The sequence below is a fragment of the Pinus tabuliformis genome, chromosome 1_2, assembly GCF_031772625.1.
Source record: "Pinus tabuliformis cultivar Carrire ecotype Pingquan chromosome 1_2, CPIR1, whole genome shotgun sequence".
Lineage (NCBI taxonomy): Eukaryota > Viridiplantae > Streptophyta > Pinopsida > Pinales > Pinaceae > Pinus > Pinus tabuliformis.
The window spans coordinates 886,333,169-886,356,729 of NC_142298.1; positions in this window are offsets into that span (position 1 = coordinate 886,333,169).

Consider the following 23,561-nt stretch of genomic DNA (forward strand, 5'->3'; position numbering starts at 1 on the left):
AAAGTGCAGAAGTGTTGTTCCATTCGAAAAGGAACAGCAAAATGGACAATCATAAAATGCAAACATGAAAAAAAACAAATTAGTTGTTCACGACATTGATGCTGAGGATGAGTTACACTTTGAATGAAGCAACACCTGAAACACAAAATATAAGAGAAATTAGAAAAGAAACAACATTTTATTTAAAAACAACATGTAAATTAAGTTACAACAGCTATGATATTATGTAAAAAAAATGATCTTTTTGAAAAATGTTTTGGCAGCAGTGACAAGACATGAATCTTCAAATCGAAATCAATTCTTCATTTCTTCTATTATGAATCCTTTGGGTAATGACTTGGATGAAATTCCTTTGTTTTATTAAAATTTCTTTCAAAAATCACTCGTCCATAAATTGACCTTCTTTATTTTCCCAAGACTTGTAAAAAACGAGTGTCTACCTGCAATAAAACATCAAATCATGGAGAAAGAGAGGTGATCGGGCTCCCCTAATCCAAGAGTTATGCAAAAAACTAACAAGTAGTTACTCTATATAACAAATCCACAGAGAAAATAACAAAGTAAAATTTTTTTGTCACCTGCGGGAGAGCAGTGGTCGACCATACTAACCAGCGGTATTTTAATCACAACTTGTTTGTTTTTCGTCCAAATTGAGTGATTCCAAAGCAAAATGAGAGATAATTCAAAGGGTTATCTCCAGTAGCAACAGGTTTTAAAAATTCAATGCTATGATATGTCAAATGTGTTTAGAACAACCTGCATAATAGAGTCATTTTCGATTACCCAATCTAGACCAATGATTGATATTTCAAGCATAAATTCTTTGTTTGATGTCGGATTCAAATGATTCAAATTGGAAATAAAAGTAGATTCATTTATTTATCTCCAATAGAAACATGTTTTGAATACAAGAAGAATTGATAGATCAAATAATGTAAAGAATAGCGGGAAAGACAGAGTTTTAAGAATGCTGATTTACAATAGACAGTTAGTGTTTTGATCATAACTTCCCCATACGATATCGAAAATGAGTGATTCCAATTGCATTGTAAACTAGATTCATAGGGTAATCTACCATAGAAGTAGGTTTTAAAAATTCATTCATTTGGGCCTCCAAAAACTGACTGTCCCAACTCTGTTCCTGAGCTTCCCACTAGACATCCGGTCAATGTTTTGGCTCTAACGTTTTCGTTTCAAATCCAAATTGAGTGATTCAAATTGGGTTGGAAAGTAGACATAAAGGGATACATAGGGTAGAAACAAATTTTAAAAATATTCACGTTTGGTCCCTCAAAACATGACTGTCCCGACTGTTTTTACAGAAATTCCATCAAGCCCACAAGCCAAAAAATATGATATTGAAGCATTTTTTTTAAATTGGTGATAAAAATGAAAATGAGTGTTTGTAGAACATATTATTTCTATTATGATTCATCTACATACACAAATAAATTGAAATATTTATCACCGATGTTGATTTCGATAGCGTGTTGCAAAAAAAAAAAACAACTATTTTTACAAAAAAAACAAAATGCATTTATTTATGTCCTTATTTATTTTATTTTCTACACCAACCTATTTTTATTTGAAAAATGAATATGACTACGTATATGAGTACTTCCAGTGGAGCCATTTTCGAAATAAGGCTTCATGTATACACATACCCAAATTTGAAAAATGCATATTAATGAAAATTATGGTATGAGAAGCCAACTTCCCTTGAAAAAATGATATCAAAAATTGTTGAAGCATAGAGTGATGTTGCAAACAAATGATGGAGTCAAACCAATGTTCAATGTATCCGTTACTTTCTTGATTTCTCATATCCATCAGATCATGAAGTTCTTGAGCTTTTAAAATAGCTTGTTGATACATACTATAAGAAACCTCATTTTCTTCCATAGCTTCTACAATTTTTGAATTTGAAACATTCTGAATCTCATTATAAGTTTTTTCTAATGGCGCATGTGAGATAGAATGGGTGGGAAGGGTGCGTAAATTTGGCAGTTTAACATTGTAAGCATGTTGTGCTAGTTTATTATGGTGAGGGTGTGGAATTAGTTGAGCAGGGAAATGTTTAAGGAATGGAGCATTGTGATGATGTGGTTGATTGGGTTGAGTGGATGAATTTGGTATGCAAGGAGGATGTTGTGGAAGAGCTGGTGAAAAATATGGAGAATATGTTTGTGCTACAAGATGAGGGAGAGTAGTCATGCCATCATAAGATGAACCATGCCCAACTTGTAAACAAGATTGGTGGTTATATTGAAATTGACATGGCTGCCCTAACACATTAGCATTCCATAATGGATTATGCAAGTATGACAATGGAGAAAAAGTGTTTTGAACCATACCTATAGGCCTTGTTGCAGCTTTCTCATCTCTTTGATATGCCACTTCCATCCTAGATAAGGAAGAGTGAGTATCTATGAGATGCTCCTTTTGGTCATGAGGGCAAAACACTTCATCAAATTCTTCATTTTTATGAACCTGCAAAACGTCCAATTTTTCATTTAGAGAGCTAATAAAATCAACTTTAAGATTTTCAAATAAAGCATTGATTTTAGCTCTTATGTTTCCTATTCTTGTAGCAGATTTAGAAAATAAGGAACAAACTTCTCTAGAATTCTTACTAGCCTTGGAGATTCCTCTTGAATACCTTATGCACAATTCACAAACATCATCATATGACAACTGAAAAACATCACCTTTTCCTATCAGATTTAAAAGTTCTAAAAATTTATCTTTAATTCCTCTACGAATGACTGTTTTTAAGATCTCTTTCTCCAAATGCTTATATTTTGATTTTTGAATGTTATAATGAAATCAATCTACATATTCCTCCAAACTTTCATCTTCCCCTTGTATCATACCAAAAATATCTTCATTGGATTTGCAATAGTCTTGGTACTTCTTCAAGAATATGTTCTTCATGTCCTCCCATGTTTGGATGCAATTCCCACCTAGGCTCATGAACCATCGGAGAGCTGCTCCTTTTAGAGTAAGAGGAAACACTTTCAATCTTTGATCATTAGTACAATAATCATATCCTCTACAAAGTATTTCGAACTCAAATAAGAATGCATCTGGATCTTCATTTGTCAAGCCATGAAAATTTGGTAGAGACAATGGGGGAATTATGTGCATTTGCGTCACTCCTCCTAGATCTTTGATAGGAAATTCAAAAGTAAAAATGTGATCCATTTCTTACCATAATAGAAGATGTTCTTCATGTGTTTCTTCGACGCCCCTTCTTCAAATGTTCCTGTCAATTGGTTAGTGAAATGGGTGGTGCTTACATCACCACTTGAGAGAAATCATGAGATTTGTTTTTCAAAATTTATATTTTTTTCTTTTAATTCATTCACACAAAAATTCAAACATCTATTTCTACCCAACAAAGCAACAGCAAATCTGTTAGGAAAGCAGACAGTGGAACAGGGCTTTTACATGCTCCACACGCAGGTTCTTACCTTTCGTTTTTAAGATCCAACTCTTCCCTAGCAGGCACTCATCAGATTCACACTACTCTTTAGAAATGGCTACACTCTCCCCGACAACGACACCAAAATGTGGAGCGATAAAAAGGTGTCTTTTGAACTCCTAATTACCTTCACATTAATTATCAACCCAGGGACAACTTTTTATTTCAAGAGTGTACTCAGTCTGAGGCGGCTATTTACTCAAGAGTAATGTTTTGCAGTATAGTGCTCAAATTCCAAAAGTAAATGAAAGCCGGAAATAAAATCTAATTGGAACAGCAAGAAACTGAAATGTTCTAAACTAAATCATTCACTCAAACAACCATCAATTGAGGATACAGTAGCAATAACTCATTCCTCTGGATATTGATGCAATTGAAATCAAACCAGAACAAGATAATCAATCTCGGAATGAGGAAGCAATAACCAATGTTCTCTACAGTTGAGAGTCCTACTTTAAAGCAATTAAAAGGAAATCAAAATTGAACTAAAGCTGCTATTGAAAGTAAACTAGTAAAACTCTTTAAAAGCACTCTTGCAATGAATCAAGAGAAATGAACAACAAAGCTTCATCTAACAAAAATGATTTATTAATGGAAAGGAATAACAATGCTAAAATACTAGAATTAAACAACAATCTTAAATGGAACTGAACAGCAAAACTAAGTAATTAGAAAGACACAGCAACTATAAATGTAATTGAATCAGCAACCTATCAGCATGAACACTAATCGCAGTTATTGAAGCAACAACAATCGTAGTTATAATTGAATAGTAACTTAATTGAACAGCCATTGCAATTATAAATGAGCAGGAATTAAATGAACCATAGTCTTAATTAGATAGCGCAGCATTAGATTAGAATTATCAGCAGGACATTTCAAGTTATAATTAATAATTCTATTACTGACACAAACCAATTATGATTTCAACGAAATGTTCATAAACAAAAGATTACTGAACAAAACAATTTAAAGAAATGAAAAGGAAATCAAACCATCACACGAAAACAATTGTAAAGATATGATACACAGCAGCAGCAGCGTACTCCACCAGAGGCTGGGCCCTTAGCCGCCAGCGGATGCTGCTGGGTTACTTCAGAATGAAAAGAATGAAAAACAACTCCCAAATCATGTATTAATCAGCCAATTGTGGAATCATTACAACAGCAAAAGCTTGAGAGTTACAGCATGCAACAATCCCTATCCTATCATGAATAATCCACCATCATTCTTCATCATTTTTTCATCATTCCAGTTCCCCCCCTCTCTGATCTCTGTTCTGATTTAAATAGAGAGAGATCAGAGAGAAGTTACAATAAAGATAAGTACAACATGATTTGTATTACAAAATTGGTTTGCTTCTAACCAATTGATCAACAAGAAGATATATTTCCTTCCAGCTTTCAACAAGAGCAAGATGAATTTGGATTTGCAGCTGAGATTTGGAGGATGGCCGCAACAACAAATCTAAGAAAATCATGCTCAAAGAACACCGTGTTTCTCTCAGTACAAGCCAAATTTGGGCAAACCGTTCTTTAATAAAGTTAATTGGGTCCGTTCTGGACAAAACCCATGTTCCGGATTTTCCAGATTCTGCTTCATTTGCTCAGAATCTCAATGGCAATACCGTCACTTCTTATTCCAGTGAATTTCTGAGTTGGCACTTTTAATGATCAAATCTTCAATCTGGAAATTATCTTGGAGGCTAAAAATGGTGAATAATGTTACAACTGATTTATTAAAACTATCATTGATAAAATCATGCATAATAATCAATTTATTAGAAATAAAGGAAAATAAATAGTATTCATCCATAAGAGCATAAATCATTTATAAAATGGATTTAAATGATAAATTATAACATATGATATAATAGAGAAGAGTAAAAATGGATGAAATAAGTGTTACAAAGTGGTCGTATTCATGGCCCAACAAGAGGGCTATCTCTTTATAATTTAGTTTTGTTTTGAGGTGTATTAGGCTAGTTATGAAGTGCAAAGGTTTGTTTTGAGTTTTGGTTGGAAGGATGGGGATTCAACATAACAGTGAGGTAAAACTAAAGATTTCCAATCCATTGGGCATGATGGAGTCAAAGGAACATGGCATCTTGGGCTAAGTTTCTTATCAGAGAATTTATTACAGAGCAAGGTACTCAAATATGGAACAATTTGTAGGCTGAAATCTGATGGAATGGAGTCAATGGGTGAAGGGAAATTAAAAATCCTTCACCATGTTGACAGAGGGAAGATGGATGATTATTACCAAGGAGAAATTAAGAACTCCTTAGCTAATATTCAAGATGAAAGAACCAGGAGAAACAGGAGCAATTAAGAATTCATTGTTTATGCTAATTCTTGAAGAAAACATTAATAATAACACAAATTGAACACAGAGTGAAAACAAGCAAATTTTGGGTTATTATTTTTCTCTATTACTTAGATCATGAAACATAGATGATATAGTAAACACAGAAACTATGAAACACAAGTTAGAAGGGACTTATTGATCCATGAAATGATTCAAGAATTCTGCAACATGGTCCTTAGCATCAAATCTCCATCCAATGAGCAAAATGAATGGTACCAACGGCCTTTTATTCCAAAAATTGTTTCAGTATTATAGTCACAGCTATGAGCTTTCACCACCAACCGACCCCAAATACTTCTTCTAAGGGGGTATTTATACAAAAATGGTAAGACATTTGTGAAAAATATCTGATAAAAACAAATATCTGTTGATAATTAATGTTTCCTTTACATTGATAGAGACAGGCAGTCTCTAAAATAGGGAGCAAATAAATGATGCAATAAATTTGTGCTGCGCTGGTTGATCTGCTTCAAAGAGAAGTACTGGAGGTAGATGTTGTAAGTCGGTCTTCCAGCTACTTTCCACTGATCATATGCACTGATTTTTTGCTATGGCTGGGCCTTCTTTAATGTTGATCTGATACGCTTTAATTTGTGAGGTCGTAGCTCTTTTTTGTTCTGCACATTTACAACAGATGGTGCGTAATTTTGGTTTGACCCCTGATAAGTCTACAGGATTTCTAGCATGCTTTGCCACCACTCTGGTCCTAGTATTTGATGTCTCTGTATTTTCCTTAAAGTCTCATTGGTCTCTGTGTACCTAAAAAAGTTAGGTGGGGCGGTGAATAGATGCTTCACCTCATGCTCTATGTAAAAAATATTTTCCAGGCTATCATAAAGGGACTGGCCAGATGGAAGTGCCTTTTCTGTTGAAGTACTTGAGGATGCACTAGCTTGACTGATAGAAAATGTATTTAATTTGTGCATATAGTCCTTATGCTTCATCAAACGATAATTATCACCCACAAGACATGGAAAACCCTTTTGATTCGTGACCGTAAACTTGTCTGTAAAAGAGTCAATTTCTAGCTGCATGTCCTGGCATCTTCTGTCCAAGTTTTGCATTAGAGTTCTCATGGTTAGAACTCTCTTTACATCCAAAATGGTACCTGTTCTGTCTTTGTTATCAAGTGCTGCCAGTTCTTCACTGGTTTTGGTGTTCAAAAAATTGATTAGCCTGTTAGCTTGCTCAGGCATTTTCCCCAATACAGCTCTAGTTTTCTAAACTTCCACTTGGGCTACTTTTATCAAATCAATTTGTTCATAAATGGTCTAAATAGACCTCCCTATACCACTAATTGATTGAATGATGTTGTTCCACAGGATTCCTTTGATTTCTGCCAGAGGCTTATGCAGAAAGAGATCTTTTTCTAAAGATCTTACCTTATTTTCCAATGCTTTAACCTCTCTTGTTTTTTCTGCCACAGTCATTTTAGATTTATCATAGTTTTGCTCAATCTTAGCCAGTTTTTCTTTGACTTGCTTTAATTCTGATACTTGAATTTTTAACTCCTCCATGGCTTTAATCAATTGCTCTGTGGTCATGGCTGTACTGCTTCCTCCTACTGTTGCTGTTGATGTCGCTGCTGATGTTTCTCCTGTGATGATTTTTGTAGTTGATGCTGGGACAGTGGAGGGCACTGCAGTTGGAACTGTGGGAGGGGCAGTTGTAATTGCTGGATTTACTTGAGGTGGCTGGGAGGTCAACACTCCCTGCTTTTCTTGTAATGGTTTCTCCAATTCCTTCTCTATCTCAATTAATATTTCATTTAACCTCATGAGCAGGTACAGCATGTCCTCCTCGGATTTTTGTTGCACAACATCTGCTATCTATGGATGTATAGAAGGAGGCATCTTGAGCTGTTTTCTTAGGGCAGCAATGTCCTCTTCCTTCTTCCTCATTAATGCTTTTATGCCCAGCATCTTTGGGATCATGTCCCAGCTCAATGATAATATCCTCCAAAGAATTTATTATGTTGTCCTTCGCCAGAGAGGAAGCTTTCTCTAACTCTAGCTAAGCAGAGGTGTTCTCCAATGAATTTTGCAATTTATGAGCCAATATTGCCTTCTCAGCTAGTGTAGAATACATCATTTCTCCTGTCTGTTTGTGCAGCTCAATCTAATCTATTGGATGAATGTCCTTGGCGAAGACCTCCAGATTTGTCGTTATATAATCAGCTGCTGACTGTGGTTGTTGTACCTTGGGCTTGAAGTAGCTCATGATTATTTTTCCCTGCTTCATATCATTCTCAAACATCAATACATGTTGTTTTGTGGGGGCATCTTGAAATATTGGTCATAAATTTGCAGCCTCAATCGATCATTTCTAGCCTTAATCTCTGTGAAAGTTCTTTTGACATCAGAGGTTTGGTTGCTTGGTGGTCTTGAGGATGAGACTTCCACACTACGCTACCTTTCCAGCTCTTGCCTGTGTGAGCTGACTGATGTATCAATTACTGGGGAGGTTTCTGGGCTGGTTGCCCTCTCACTTCTTAGGCTTTCTAATGTTTCTTCAATGATTTCCTCTTCAGATATAGGATTGATTCTTTGCCTCTTAGCACCTGGCTATTCTGCAGGTCCATTGATGGGTGTGGCCTCTTCTCTATCCCTTTTCTTGCCTTTTTCCTCATTAAGAGGAGTCTGTAGTGCTGGTATCTCTAGTTCTTTGGTTTGTACTGGAGGAATTTCCTCCTGTTGCTCTGTCATTTCTTGGTGTTTTGTACCTGCCACTTCCTTGCCCTTTGAATAACTTGAAATTGGTATGCTGGCCCCTTGTATGGGTTGTTGTTAAGTCCCAACAGAAGATGTACCCACTCTCTTTTGCTAAGGCAGCTTGAAATATACCTGTTCAAAAGAGTCCAGGTCAAGGGTCTTTTCTAAATCTTTCATAGCTTATTCCATTTTTTGTTGCTGAGTAAGTTCTTCCACTAATGTTCCCTCTAACCTTTCATCTCGATTTGCATATTGTTCTACCTCAGGGATCCTATGATGATTGTAAGCGGACAACCTGTTTTTTTACCTTTCTTTCACTTATAAATCCATTTCGGTCATATGGTACCCAACAAAAGCTTTTCTTCAATTTAAGATCTTCCCCAAATATTTTATCAGCGTCTTCCCATGCTTCTCTTTTTGTTAATGATAAAGGGGCCTAATTGGTTTCTTACCCTTAGCTGAGCCTTCTTTTTGACATTGCAAAAGTGAGTCAAATCAGCATTAATAAGTTGCCTGAAATACTCCAGAGTAAACAGACTCATAGGCAGATATTTTGGCAGTTTATAGGGGCACAGATCACAACCATATATCCTGATCTCAATATGGTCCTGGTAGAAGTAGCAGTCACCTATCCTATAGTTCTTGGAGAGATGTAAAATTTTCCTTATGTCACTAGATATCCTAGGAGGAGGAGCTCCTATTAATAGAGTGGAGGCTGGATGTATGATTAGGTCAATGAATTCACAGTAAGTATAAGGGGTATCAGAAATTCTGTGGAAGACAAAGGTCCGAAAGATTACAAACCTCCTCTCTCCTTTGGCATCCAATTTTCTGATGGGAAATATAAAAATGTCTGGGTGGTAATACAACAGCAGATGATATATGAAACTTATGTATTTAAACACTGCTTCTCTTTCCGAATTCATAAATTGACCATGGATTTTGTCAGAAATGAAAGAGGCATAGTCATACTTAATAGCAGGGGGCTATCTAGGAGTGAAGGAAGATAGCAGAACTAGTACCGTTTCATCCACAAATTCACTGGACATGAATCCCAAGATTACTGCTATCATGTCAAGAATAATTCTTCCAATTTCATTGAAGCAGACATGCAAATAAGGAGGAGGAACTTGGAGCTAGCAATCTGGTTTCATGAATAACTTAGCAATCCGGGTTATTTCTGCACTGGATAGTTGAGAGCCTTGCTAAAGCAAAAATCCCATGGACAAAGGAGCAAGAGGCTGAACTGGATGGAATTGCAACATTTCATTGATGGACTCAACATTTATGCAGAAAAGGACAGTCTGTGATGGAGAGATAACTACTTTACTGATAGGGTCATAATTTTCACAACGGTGGCGAACAATATCTGGGAATATATTGACTGAGGGAAGGTAATACCTGGGTAGATTGGATTCCCATACTCCATAGACAACAGAATTGTCCAAATGACTATTTCTGATTAGGCAGAAAGTTTCCAAATGATTCTGTATACCAATTGGGTCTTGTATCTGGAAATCTCTGTCAGCCAAGGGTAAATGATGCTGGTCTATATGAGGAGCACTGAGAGGTGCAACATTGAGGACCACCAGGGTTTCCATTGTTCAATTTTTTTGTGTTTTTGGACCGGAGGTTGGAAATTTGTGGGTAAAAGGGAAACATAGCAGTTTTGGTGTACTATGAGAGCTATAGATGGAATTCAGGTTGAAATTCGGCTCCTTGGGTATAATTTACAGAGGAAAACCGAAAATATAGTTTTGGGAGGTAAGATGGGCTAAATACCCATTTTCTGGAGGTGACTGAGTGTATTTTGTAGATATGACAATGCATTGCAGAGTGGGATGCTGGATTATGCTAGTCGAGGTGGCAGACTAGAGCTCTGGTAGCAGTTTGAATGTAATTTGCATGCAACCGGACGTATTTTAGATGAAAACAGTGCGCAATAGAATGGACGAAAATGACACTTTTTCGCGTTTTTAACAAAATTTTGGGCTTTGGCGGGCATTTGGCTCTTTTGGTTGGATGACGTCAGGATGACAGGATATTTTTGTTGCGATGCAGGGTACGGAAGGGTGATGTGGCAATGACATGGAGGTGACGTAAGCGAAGGGGTCAGTGGGGGCGGTAAGCGGTATTGGGCCACACCGCTTATGGGCCAAGGTGGTATTGAGAGGAGGAATGACATGCACACCAGGAGGGATTTGCGTGTCCTCTGTAGGACGGGAATACCACCGGCTCCTCAGGCGGTAAATATCATAGGGAAAAGGTGTCGCGATATCCCTGTGGCCATCCGATCAATCGAACCGTATCCAACGGTCAGCGCAGATCTGAAGTGGCGGAGGGCTACAGTGCGAGGCCCATCCATAATAAACATTTGTTTTAAAATATATCGGGAGCGTGCTGATTGACTAGCAGGGGTTTAAACTTGTTAATTAATCAGGTGTTAATTAACCGTAAATTTTTGAGCACGGGTAGGGTTTTATAAGGTTCCAGATGAGCCTATAATCCCTTTGTAAAAGAAATATGGTCGTAATCGACCGAGGGCGGGATTACTAAACATTATGGGGTTTTTTGATATATTTATATAATATGGGGGGGGACAATTTATATAGGAATTATATAATAAAGTTAAGGTTAATATGAAAATTGGTATATGTAAAGAATAAGTGCTAAGTTATAATGTTTTAACAACTTAGGCTTAGGAGAAAACAAGGATTTTTTTACACATGAAATGTGGCTTCTTTGCCTAAGCAAAATAGAGTTTTACTGAGGCTTTTTCCTGAAAATAGAGTGACTTAGGAGTATTGAGCAGATCTCAATATCCTTGGGGGATAGGTTAGTAAGTGATTTTGGGGGAAATGTGACATGAAGTTAGATATGCATCATCTGTTTTGTAGCCAAATAATTGCCATTGTACTTATGATATCAAATGAGATGAACCTGCTGAGAAGCAAAAGTTAATCATAAGCATGCTTCTACAACATCAAAACTGCCTACTATACTTATCATTTTTTCTTCCTTTTACATGGGTGCACTTGGACTAGCAAACCCTTGCTCTCTTCTTTTCTTTTCACTGTAATCCTATCTAAGTCCACCCTTATTTCTTCCAAGGGCTCAGATTTAGCTGTTGAGCACCTTTACTTCTCTACCTAACTACTTATCTGCCAAGATTGAACTGTTTGGATAGATTTTATTCTCTATCTCTACAACAAGGAATTTAAACATGAACTGGCCAAGATTAAGTTGTTTGGCCATCCATCAACTGTGGAAAGAGTCAACTTAATTGCACAGAAAGAGATTCTTTTGCAAAAACAGAATAGTTGTGACATTTTGGACTAGCACACTCTCTTGGTCTTTTCTTTGGGGTTCATTTTTTAGTTTTTGACCATTTCCTTCTTTTTGCCCTTTGATTTTTCTTTTAGGGCATTCCCTCTTTACATTTTTTAAGCTTTTTGATCTTTTCAAAATATGCAACCTTTGCAGCAGGAAAAGAATGAACATATCTGGGATTCTACCAGTCAATCATGAAATATGACACCTATTGGTATAGGAGCATAACACTGGCTCCACTTGGGGATGGCTTTTCCAGGTGAAAAGTCAAGAACAGTAGGTCATATGGCCTTATATTCAATTCTTACTGCATTCTAAAATCTTCCCTTGTTGTAAACAAACTGTACAGAGGACCATGTAAAATGTAGACATCTCTTTATGCACTAATGCAAATATTAGCACCTCTATTTTGGATACTTTGCCTTACTATTTGTTCTCATATTTCAGCTCCCAAGTCTCCTTCTTCCACTTTTGTTTAAACCAAAAAGATAACACAAAAAGGTGGTAAAGTTCCTTGACTTCTTCTCAAAATTTCCTACATATTCCTTCCCATTTTATTGTTGTAATATACTGCAGAAACTAAACATTCTTATGTACAAGTTAGAGTCCTGACATATCAACAAACTGGATCAAAATAATGCTTCAGCATCTGACCATTGACTGGTCCATCTTCTGCTTCTGTGCTATCCAGGCTTTTCAAAAAGTAGGTGTTGTTTCCTTGTGAGGCATGAATAACATAAGGTCCCTTCCACAGGAAGTCAAACTTCCCATGTTTTCCTTTATCTTCCCTTCTGGAATCCCATTTCTGTACTTTGTCTCCTATGAAAAAATCTTCTGTCTTAGTCCTTTTATCAAATATCTTCTAGAGTTTTTCTTGCAACAGTTGAGATATTTGATATACCTCTTCTCTAGTCTGCTGCAAATGTATAGTCTGATTTATCCTTCTTTGGATGTCATTAGGCTGTACTTGGACTTCTTGAAGCAATTTCATTATAGGTATTCCCAAGGAGGAAGGAAATAGAGTCTCCATACCATATACAAGCTCATAGGGACTGGTTCCAATGGATCTCTTGGTAGTTAACTTGTCTACCCATAATGCATTTATGAGCTTCTTATGCTAATTTTTCTTGTTTTCTTCTGACACTTTCTTAATGATATTCATGAGGCTTTTGTTGGATGACTCAGCTAAACCATTACCTTGGGGGTAATAGGCTGTGGAGTGGCCTAAGGTAATATGGTATTTGTGACAGAAATTGATCATTCTCTTGGATTTCGAAGCAGCAGCATTGTCTGTTATAATATTTTCAGGACAGCCAAATCTAGACAAGATGTTGATCTCTAAGGATTGCATGATCACTAAATCATTGGCTTGTCTACAGGGGATGGCTTCTATCCACTTTTTAAAATAGTCTGTAGCTGTTAGAATCCATTTATGCTGGCCAGAAGCGGGAGGGTGAATTTCCCCAATGAAATCTAAACCCGATTGCTGAAATGGTCTTTCAGCGGAAACTGGTCTAAGGGGTAGAGACAGAAATTTTCTCTTGCCTTCAAAGATTTGACATTTATGACAAGTAGTATAAAACTTTTTTACATCAGCAAACAAAGTGGGCTAGTAAAATCTAGCACTTAGGATTTTACCAGCAGTTGATTTCTAATACAAATGTCCACCACAGTCCCCTGCATGAAATTCTTTGAGCACTTTGTCAGTTTCATCTTTAATTAGACAACTTAGTAGGATACCTTCATGATTTTCACAAAAGAGAGAACCATCTAGGATACAAAACTTTAAATCTTTCATTTTTATAGAACTTTCCTTTGTCCTGGATAACCTTGGAGGAGCCTGCAGGTTTAATAATACATAACAGATATCATCATACCAAGGTGACTCTAGGAAGGCGTGGCTGATTTGTGGAGTCGCCATCTCCTGTTTGTTATCCAATTCATTAATATCTAGGGCTTGGCAATTGGTTTCGGTCAAGAGTTTAGCCAATCCCTATCATTTTATGAGCTTTGTAGGTTTTATCTCAATAGCATACTCTAATATGGTAGCAATCCATTTACCTCATTTGCCTTCAATCCCTTTTTGGGTCAAGATATGTTTGACAAAAGTGTTTGGCACATAAGCTATTATATGAGAGTATAGTATATAGACTCTGAAATCTTTGATGGCTTTCATAAGTGCATAAGCTTGTTTTTCCATGATTGGTTATTTTAGAGGTGCATCCTTCAGTGCTTTGCTAAAGAAAGCTATGGCTTTTTCACGTCCTTGGTCATCTTTCTATGGCATAACAACAACAATAGTGTGTTCAGATGCAAATGAAAATATAATGAAGTCTCTGTCAAACTTTGGGCTTGCGAGGACCAGAGTTTTCATCAAAGTTGTCTTGATTTTTTCAAATGCCTATTTGGTTTCTAATGTCCATTTGACCTTGGAATCCTTTTTCAGCATATTATTCAGCAATCTTATCAGTTCAGCCAAGTTGGGTATGAATCTTCTTAGGAAATTGATTTTCCCTAGGAAAGCCTGGAGTTCTTTGATATTTTTGGGATGAGGGATTTGTAAGATGGCCTGTATTCTGTCAGGGTCAATCTTGATGCCATCTTTTGAAATTATGTGACCTAACAGTTTTCCTTCTTCTAGGCCGAACAATGACTTCTTCAGATTCAATGATATACCATATCTTCTGCAGGTTAAAAACACTTGTCGTAGATGCTCTAGGTGCTGCTGATCTGATTTGGAAGACACAGTGAGATTATCTAAGTATATGACTAGAAACTCATGAATTTATCTAGCAAAAGCTATGTCCATTGCACGTTGGAAGGTTGCCCCTGCATTCTTGAGTCCAAATGGCATTTTCACATATTTGAAAGTTCCCCACAACGTTGTAAAAGCAGTTTTTTCTTGATCATCAGGGTGAACTAAAATCTGGTTGAAGCCTGAAAACCCATCTAGCAGTGAGATTCTAGAAACTCCTACTACCCTTTGTAAAATGTGGTCCATCTTGGGTAAGGGGTAGTGATCCTTTAAAGAGACTTTGTTTAGGTTCCTCAAATCGACACACAGTCTAATCTCTCCTGTTTTCTTCCTAGTGGGCACTAAATTGGAGACCCATTCTGAAAATCTAATGGGTGCAATTATCCAAACTCCATACATTCTTTTGACTTCCTTTTCAATTAGAGAGAGGAGTACAGGGTTAACCCTTCTAAGTTTTTTCTTGAAAAGTTTTTGATTCTCTTTGATGGGTATTGTATGCTGAATTACAGAAGTGTCATAGGATTTTAGGTCTTCATAACCCCATGCACTCTTGAAATTCTTTGAACAGTTCAATATATTTCAGCTTTTGGTCAAGAGGCAAAGTTTTGGACAGTTTTATCATTTTGGGATTTTGTTCAGTCCCTATGTTGTAGTCTTCAATTTCTACATTTAATGTCTGCATTTTGGGCTTCCTTGAGATATCATTAGAATAAAAAATGTCTTCCAGAGGAGTCAAGCCTATGGGTAAAAAATTGTCTTTTAAATCAATAACTTCAGATCCTCCTCCAACAGTTTCATCAAAGTCTATTTCTTTTAGCTCTTGCAATTATTTGCTCGTAAATCTTGTTGGATGTAATATTTGAGTTGCTGTTTCAGCTGAAATGTGTGTTTCAGCTTTGTCTATTTGGTCAGCTTCACAAACAGTGGCTGTGTCTAGTTGGTGCTGGAAAATTCCTTTTTTAAGGTCAGGAAATTATTAATCTGAGTGTCATTGTCAAACACTTGCCAGTTTTTTATATTGCCTGGTACAGTTGGCCTATGTTTAATTTCAGCTGTAAAATGATGATTAGGCTGAAAGGGGAGTTTACAAGTGCTGGCAAATGTTGCCAAGCTGTGAGCTTGTAAATTGAGTTTCCTTGGAATTTTAGCAAGTTGAGTTTCAAGGAAGGTATTGATTATTTCAATCACCGCTCCTCTATAAGACCTTAATCTAAGATCATTTGTGAGGTAGCTTCCTTTCATTTGTTGAATAACTAAATCAGAATCTCCTAAAGTTCATACCCTAAATGCCCCTAAGCTTTTGATCACTTTGAGTCCAAGCAGTAGGGATTCATATTCAGCCATGTTATTAGTGCATCTGAAATTCAACCTGTGTGCATATCCCTTAGCATGATCATTTTCCATGTTATGTATCCAAATTCCTGCTCCAACTCCTAGTTTATTGATAGATCCATCAAATTCTAAATACCAAAGGATTTCTTGGTTATAGCTAGTATCAGGGGCCTTAGAAATTTTCTTACTAGGTAGATCTGGATCTTCAGTTTCATGTGGTTTCCCTTGAGTGTCTGATATAACAATTTTCTGAGAAATTTCTTGGGTTTGGGTAATAGATTTTTTATTTATGATCTCTTCATGTTCAAGTGCTATGGCCTTGCCGTGAGTTGGAGGGAAAATTTCAGCATTGTACAGGATAAAGGAGTCCATATCAGAATGCCTGGAATAGATAGGAAAATTTTGGGGTTTCTCCTGGATGTTGAACACGTATTTCATCAAAGTTTCTCCGTACAATCTCTTTGGCTGGCCAAATATTGAAATGGTGGCATAGGACATGTGCAACTGTAAAGATCCCTGGAGCTTTGCACCCCAAGATTTAGACAACAACATGCCATATTTAGGTGGGATATCAGCTACCACTACATCCATCAAAATTGTCTTAGTAGGGTGTTGAACTAGTGATACACATAAATCTTTGATCGACCCTAGACATTTGACCTGGCTTGAATCAAAAGAGAACAAGTCTTTGTATGGCCTGGTGATGTCTAGGTCCAACTTTTCCATTACAAATTTGGGCATTAAATTATGGGAAGCTCCAGAATCAAACATTGCATTGTGCAGTACTTTGTCATGAATATTCAGACTAACATAGAAAGGAGGGACCCCTCCCTCTGCTGATTTACCATTTACTTCAGGGCCAAAAATTAATTCTGGTTGATCATCAAGGACATTTACTGCATCTCTGTTTTTAGAAATTTGAAGTGATATGCTAATTTTTTCTCTATAGACATCATGCTTAGCCAGTTTTGATAATGGAATTGCTATTTTTAACTTGCCTATTTTAGTCTCAAGGTTAAAAGGTTTTTCTGTTTGAGTTTTCTCATTTCGGGCAGTGGAATTTTCTTTTTCAGTTGTTTTTTCCTTTATCAACAATAGTGTTGTGGGCTGAAGCTGCTTCTATGTCAACTTATGCACGTTCTCCCACAATTTCTTTGGAAGGAATAGAAGCTGAAGACTGTTTATTAGTTTGTTGACTATCTGAAATATCTTCAACTGTAGGATTGCTTGGATTTTGAATTCCTTCAGGAGGAGTTTGCACAGGAGGGTTCTTTACTTTAGCTCTGCTAGTTTGTGTAGTTTCTTTCTATTTACTGTCATTAGGGACATCTATTATCCTTCTTCTGAGATTGTATTGCTTGCAAAATTCATAGATGGCAGTGTCATATCCTTCTCTAAAATCGAATGACTCACCTGATTGGATTCATAACTCATTAAGAGTATGAGCTTCTTGGTCTTCTTGGGTCAAGAAAATTTGTTGTTCACTACTGAGCCCCATCAAGTTAATTTGAGAGTCTTATGTTGGTTCACTTGAAGTTGAAGCTTCAACATAATTTTATTGGAATGGAGGTCTAATGTTTTGGTTAGGGCCAACCTTTCTAGTATTAAGATTTTGATTTTTCCTAAAATTTGGGTTTCTTGGAATGTTGCTTGGTTGACTATCCCAAGGGGACTTTATTTCAATTGTTTCCACTATATCACTAAGTTTTTCCATGCCTTTAATGATAGCATCTAATTTTTGTTCAAGGGCAGAAGGTTCTTCCTTGATGGGTATTTTCCTTTCAGCTCTAGCTCTAGCTCATTTGGAAATCAGGTTGGCCTCAACACTGACAATTATACTCTGCATGTCCTCTAGGCTGCGAGGAGATCTTTCCCTAAGCTGATACGCCATGTGAAAATCAAATCCATCAGGGAATTTGATCAAGGCCAAGTCTGGTGGAGGCCTAAGATTTTGAGGAATAGCATGGTACACATTGTTAAATCTGGCGCAATAATCTTGAACAGTTTCTTGTGGACCTCTCTTTAGGTTTTCATATTCTGATAATATATGGAGAGGATCTTTTTTCTTTTACCATCTGTTTAGGAAAGTTTGAAAAAAAGCTTCAGGATCAGCAATAGTGTTTGCAGGGAGTGCTCTAAACCAGGTTCTAACATCTCTAGTCAAGCTTTGGACAAAAATTTTCATTCTTACATCATCATCATCAATCTCATAGTTTTCAAAATAATCCATCATTTTCTTGGTGTGTTGTTGAGCTGTGTAAGTGTCAGTACCATCAAAATAGGTGATTTTGCTTTGATAATCTTGAGGCATAGCCCCTGGATTAGCAAGTAATTGTAGGGGAGCATATTGGTTTGCCATATTTGCAAAGATAGATGTAACAACTGGGAGAACAGGGATACCAGTTGAAATATGTGCAGTGGATGGGGGAGTGTAAAAGATGGTTTGAAGTGTTGATGGTGAACTAGGGGAAGCAACAGTAATGGCAGAAAGAACTGATGCTTTTGCAGGAGTAAGCTCAGATTGGGTAAGGCTCTGCTGGATTTTAAGGTGCTTATGAATCAGATTAGGATTTTCGAACACAAGTAGGGGATTTGGATCTGGATTTGATCTAGTGTAACAAATCTTCTTCTTTGGAGCCAGCTACTAAATATATCTTTTGTTTTTCTTGAAGTATTTGAGAGATACAACTTTAACAGTATCTTACTAGGAAGTTTTTAAATATGGGAGTTTTGAATTTTCCTGAAGATCTATTGAAACCGGGAATTGATCAAGTATTTGAGACAGATATTCAATGCCTGGTACTAGACTCGAGATAGACTGAAGCAACTTTTATTTACTCCTATAATTGCATAGCAAAAGCAGTTTCAAGGGCTACCTGGCTAACTTCAGGCTCCAGTTGTAGCTTTAACAAACAAACAACAATAACAAAGAATTATTCAGGTCCCCAGTGGAGTCGCCAATGATGTTATCACTCAGGTTGTCCCCAAAAGTTGTAAGGAAGGGAATATGGCCGAGGTAACCACAGACCAATCTTTTAGAAGCAGATTCTAGCCAATCTGCATCCAGAGAGGGCTCTCTTTTTATAATTTAGCTTTGTTTTGAGGTGTATTAGGCTAATTATGAAGTGAAAAGGTTTGTTTTGAGTTTTGGTTGGAAGGATGGGGATTCAATAGAACAGTGAGGTAAAACTGAAGATTTCTAGTCCATTGGGCATGATGGAGTCAAAGGAAGGTGGCATCCTGTGCTAAGTTTCTTATCAAAGAATTTATTACAGAGCAAGGTACTCAAATATGGAACAATTTTTAGGCTAAAATCTGATGGAACAGAGTCAATGGGTGAAGGGCAATTAAGAATCCTTCATCATGTTGACAGAGGGAAGATGGATGATTATTACCAAGGAGCAATTAAGAATTCCTTAGCTAATATTCAAGATGAAAGAACCAGGGGAAATAGGAGCAATTAAGAATTCATTGTTTATGCTAATTCTTGAAGAAAACATTAATAATAACAGAGATTGAACACAGAGTGCAAACAAGCAAATTCTGGGTTATTCTTTTTCTCTATTACTTAGATCATGAAACATAGATGATATAGTAAACACAGAAACTGTAAAACACAAGCTAGAAGGGACTTATTTATCTATGAAATGATTCAATCATTCTACAACATGGTCCTTAGCATCAAATCTCCATCCAGTGAGCAAAACGAATGGTACCAACAGCCTTTTATTCCAAAAATTGTTTCAGTATTACAGTCACAGCTATGAGCTTTCACCACCAACCAACCCCAAATACTTCTTCTGAGGGGGTATTTATACAAAAATGCTAAGACATTTTTGCAAAATATCTGATAGAAACAAATATCTGTTGACAATTAATGTTTCATTTACATTGATAGAGACAGGCAGTCTCGAAAACAGGGAGCCAATAAATGATGCAATAAATTTGTGCTGCACTGGTTGATCCGATTCAAAGAGAAGTACTGGAGGTAGATGTTGTAAGTCGGTCTTCCAGATGCTTTCCACTGATCCTATGTGCTGATTTTCTGCTATGGTTGGGCCTTCTTTAATGTTGATGTGATACGCTTTAATTTGCGAGACCGTGGCTCTTTTCTGTTCTGTGCATTTACAACATATGGTGCACAATTTTTGTTTGACCCTTGATAAGTCTACAAGATTTCCATCTTGCTTTGCCACCACTATGGTCCTGGTATTTGATGTCTCTATAACTTCCTTAAAGTCTCATCGGTCTCTATGTACCTGAAAAGGTTAGGTGGGGTGGTGAACAGATGCTTCACCTCATGCTCTATGTAAAAAAGATTTTCCAGGCTATCATAAAGGGACTGGGTAGATGGAAGTGCCTTTTCTGTTGAAGTACTTGAGGATGCACTGTCTTGACTGATAGAAAATGTATTTAATTTGTGTATATAGTCCTTGTGCTTCATAAAACGATCATTATCTCCCATAGGACTTGGCAAACCCTTTTGATTCAAGACCGTAAACTTGTTTGTAAAAGAGTCAATTTCTAGCTGCATGTCCTGGCATCTTCTGTCCAAGTTTTACATTAGAGTTCTCATGGTTAGAACTCTCTTGACATCCAAAATGGTACATGCTCTATCTCTGATATCTAGTGCTGCCAGTTCTTCACTGGTTTTGGTGTTCAAAAAATTGATTAGCCTGTTAGTTTGCTCAGGCATTTGCCCCAATACAGCTCTTGTTTTCTAAACTTCCAATTGGGCTACTTTTATCAAATCAATTTGTTGATAAATGGTCTCAATAGACCTCCATATACAAGTAATTGATTGAATGATATTGTTCCATAGGATTCCTCTGATTTCTGCCAAAGGCTTATGCAGAGAGAGATCTTTTTCTAAAGATCTTACCTTATTTTCCAATGCTTTAACCTCTGTTTTTTTTGCCACAGTCATTTTAGATTTATCATAGTTCTGCTCAATCTCAGTCAGTTTTTCTTTGACTTGCTTTAATTCTGATACTTTAAGTTTTAACCCCTCCATGGCTTTAATCAATTGCTCTGTGGTCATGGTTGTACTTCTTCTTGCTTCTATTGCTGTTGATGTCGCTGCTGATGTTGCTCCTGTGATGATTTCTGCAGTTGATGCTGGGACAGTGCAGGGCACTGCAGTTGGAACTGTGGGAGGGGTAGTTGTAACTGCTGGAGTTACTTGAGGTGGTTGGGAGGTCGACACTCCCTGCTTTTCTTGTAATGCTTTCTCCAATTCCTGCTATGTCTCAGTTAATCTTTCATTTAACGTCATGACTAGGTCCATCATGTCCTCCTCGGATTTTTGCTACACAACATCTGTTGTCTGTGGATGCATAGAAATAGGCATCTTGAGTTGTTTCCTAAGGGCAGCAATGTCCTCTTCCTTCTTCCTCATTAATGCTTTTATGCCCAGCATCTTTGGGATCATGTCCCAGCTCAATAATAATATCCTCCAAAGATTTTATTCTGATTTCCTTGGCCAGAGAGGAAGCTTTCTCTAACTCTAGCTGAGCAGAGGTGTTCTCCAATGAATTTTGCAATTTATGAGCCAACATTGCCTTGTCAGCTAGTGTAGAATACACCATTTCTCCTATCTGTTTGTGCAGCTCAATTTGATCTATTGGATGAATGTCCTTGGCCAAGACCTCCAGATTTGTCCTTATATAATCAGTTGCTGACTATGGTTGTTGCACCTTGGGCTTGAAGTTGCTCATGATTATTTTTCCCTCCTTTATATCATATGCAGACATCAATCTTTGCTGTTTTGTAGGGGCCATCTTGAGATATTGGTCATAAATTTGCAGCCTCAATGGATCATTTCTAGCCTTAATCTCTATGAAATTTATTTTGACATAAGAGGTCTACTTCCTTGGTGCTCTTGAGGATGAGACTTCCACACTATGCTACCTTTCCAGCTCTTGCCTGTGTGAGCTGACTGATGTATCAATTACTGGGGAGGTCTGTGGGCTGGTTGCCCTCTCACTTCTTAGGCTTTCTAATGTTTCTTCAATGATTTCCTCTTCAAATAGAGGATTGAGTCTTTGCCTCTTAGCAGTTGGCTATTCTGCAGGTCCACTAATGTGTGTGGCCTATTTTCTATCCCTTTTCTTGCCTTTTTCCTCATTAAGAGGAGTATGTAGTGCTAGTATCTCTGGTGATTTGGTCTGTACTGAAGGAATTTCCTCCTGCTGCTCTGTCATTTCTTTTTGTTCTGTGCCTGCCACTTCCTTGCCCTTTGAAGAACTTGAAATTGGTATGTTGGCCCCTTGTATGGGTTTCTATGAAGTCCCAGCAGAAGATGTACCCACTCTCGTTTGATGAGGCAGCTTGAAAGATAACTGTCCAAAAGAGTCCAGGTCAAGGGTATTTTCTAAATCTTTCATAGCTTGTTCCATTTTTTGTTGCTGAGTAAGTTCTTCTACTAATGTGCCCTCTAACCATTCATCCTGATTGGCATATTGTTCTACCTCAGGGATACTATGATAATTGTAAGCGGACAGCTGGTTTTTTACCTTTATTTCACTTATAAAGCCATTTGGGTCATATGGTACCCACCAGAAGATTTTCTTCAATTTAAGCTCTTCCCCTAATATTTTATCAGCATCTTCCCATGCTTCTCTTTTGTGAATGATAAAGGGCCTAATTAATTTCTTATCCTTAGCTGAGCCTTCTTTTTGACATTGCAAAAGTGAGTCAAATCAGCATTAATAAGTTGCCTGAAATACCCCAGAGCAAACAGTCTCATAGGCACATATTTTGGCAGTTTATAGGGGCACAACTCACAGCCATATATCTTGATCTCAGTATGTTCCTGGTAGAAGTACCAGTGACCTATCCAGTAGTTCTTGGAGAGCTGTAAAATTTTCCTTATGTCACCAGATAGCCTAAGAGGAGAAGATCCTATTAATAGAGTGGAGGCTGGATGTATGAACAGGGCAATGAATTCACAGTAAGTATAAGGGGTGTCAGCAATTCTGTGGAAGACAGAGGTCCAAAAGATTACAAACCTCCTCTCTCCTTTGGCATCCAATTTTCTGATGGGAAATATAAAAATGTTTGGGTGGTAATACAATAGTAGATGACATATGAAACTTGTGTATTTAAACACTCCTTCTCTTTCCAAATTCATAAATTGACCATGGATTTTGTTAGCAATCATAGTCATACTTAATAGCAAGGGGTTGTCCAGGAGTGAAGGCAGATAGCAGAACCAGGACCATTTCATCCACAAATTCACTGGACCTGAATCCCAAGATTACTGCTATAATGTCAAGAATAATTCCTCCAATTTCATTGAACCAGACATGCAAATAAGGAGGACGACCTTGGGGCTGGCAATCTGGTTTCATGAATAACTTAGCAATCTGGGCTATTTCTGCACTAGATAATTCAAAGCCTTGCCCAAGCAAAAATCCCATGGACAGAGGAGCAAGAGGCTGAACTGGATGGAATTGCAACATTTCATTGATGGAATCAGCATTTATGTAGAAAAGGACAGTCTGTGATGGACAGATAACTGCTTTACTGATAGGGTCATAATTTGCACAGCCGTGGTGAACAATATCTGGGAATATATTGA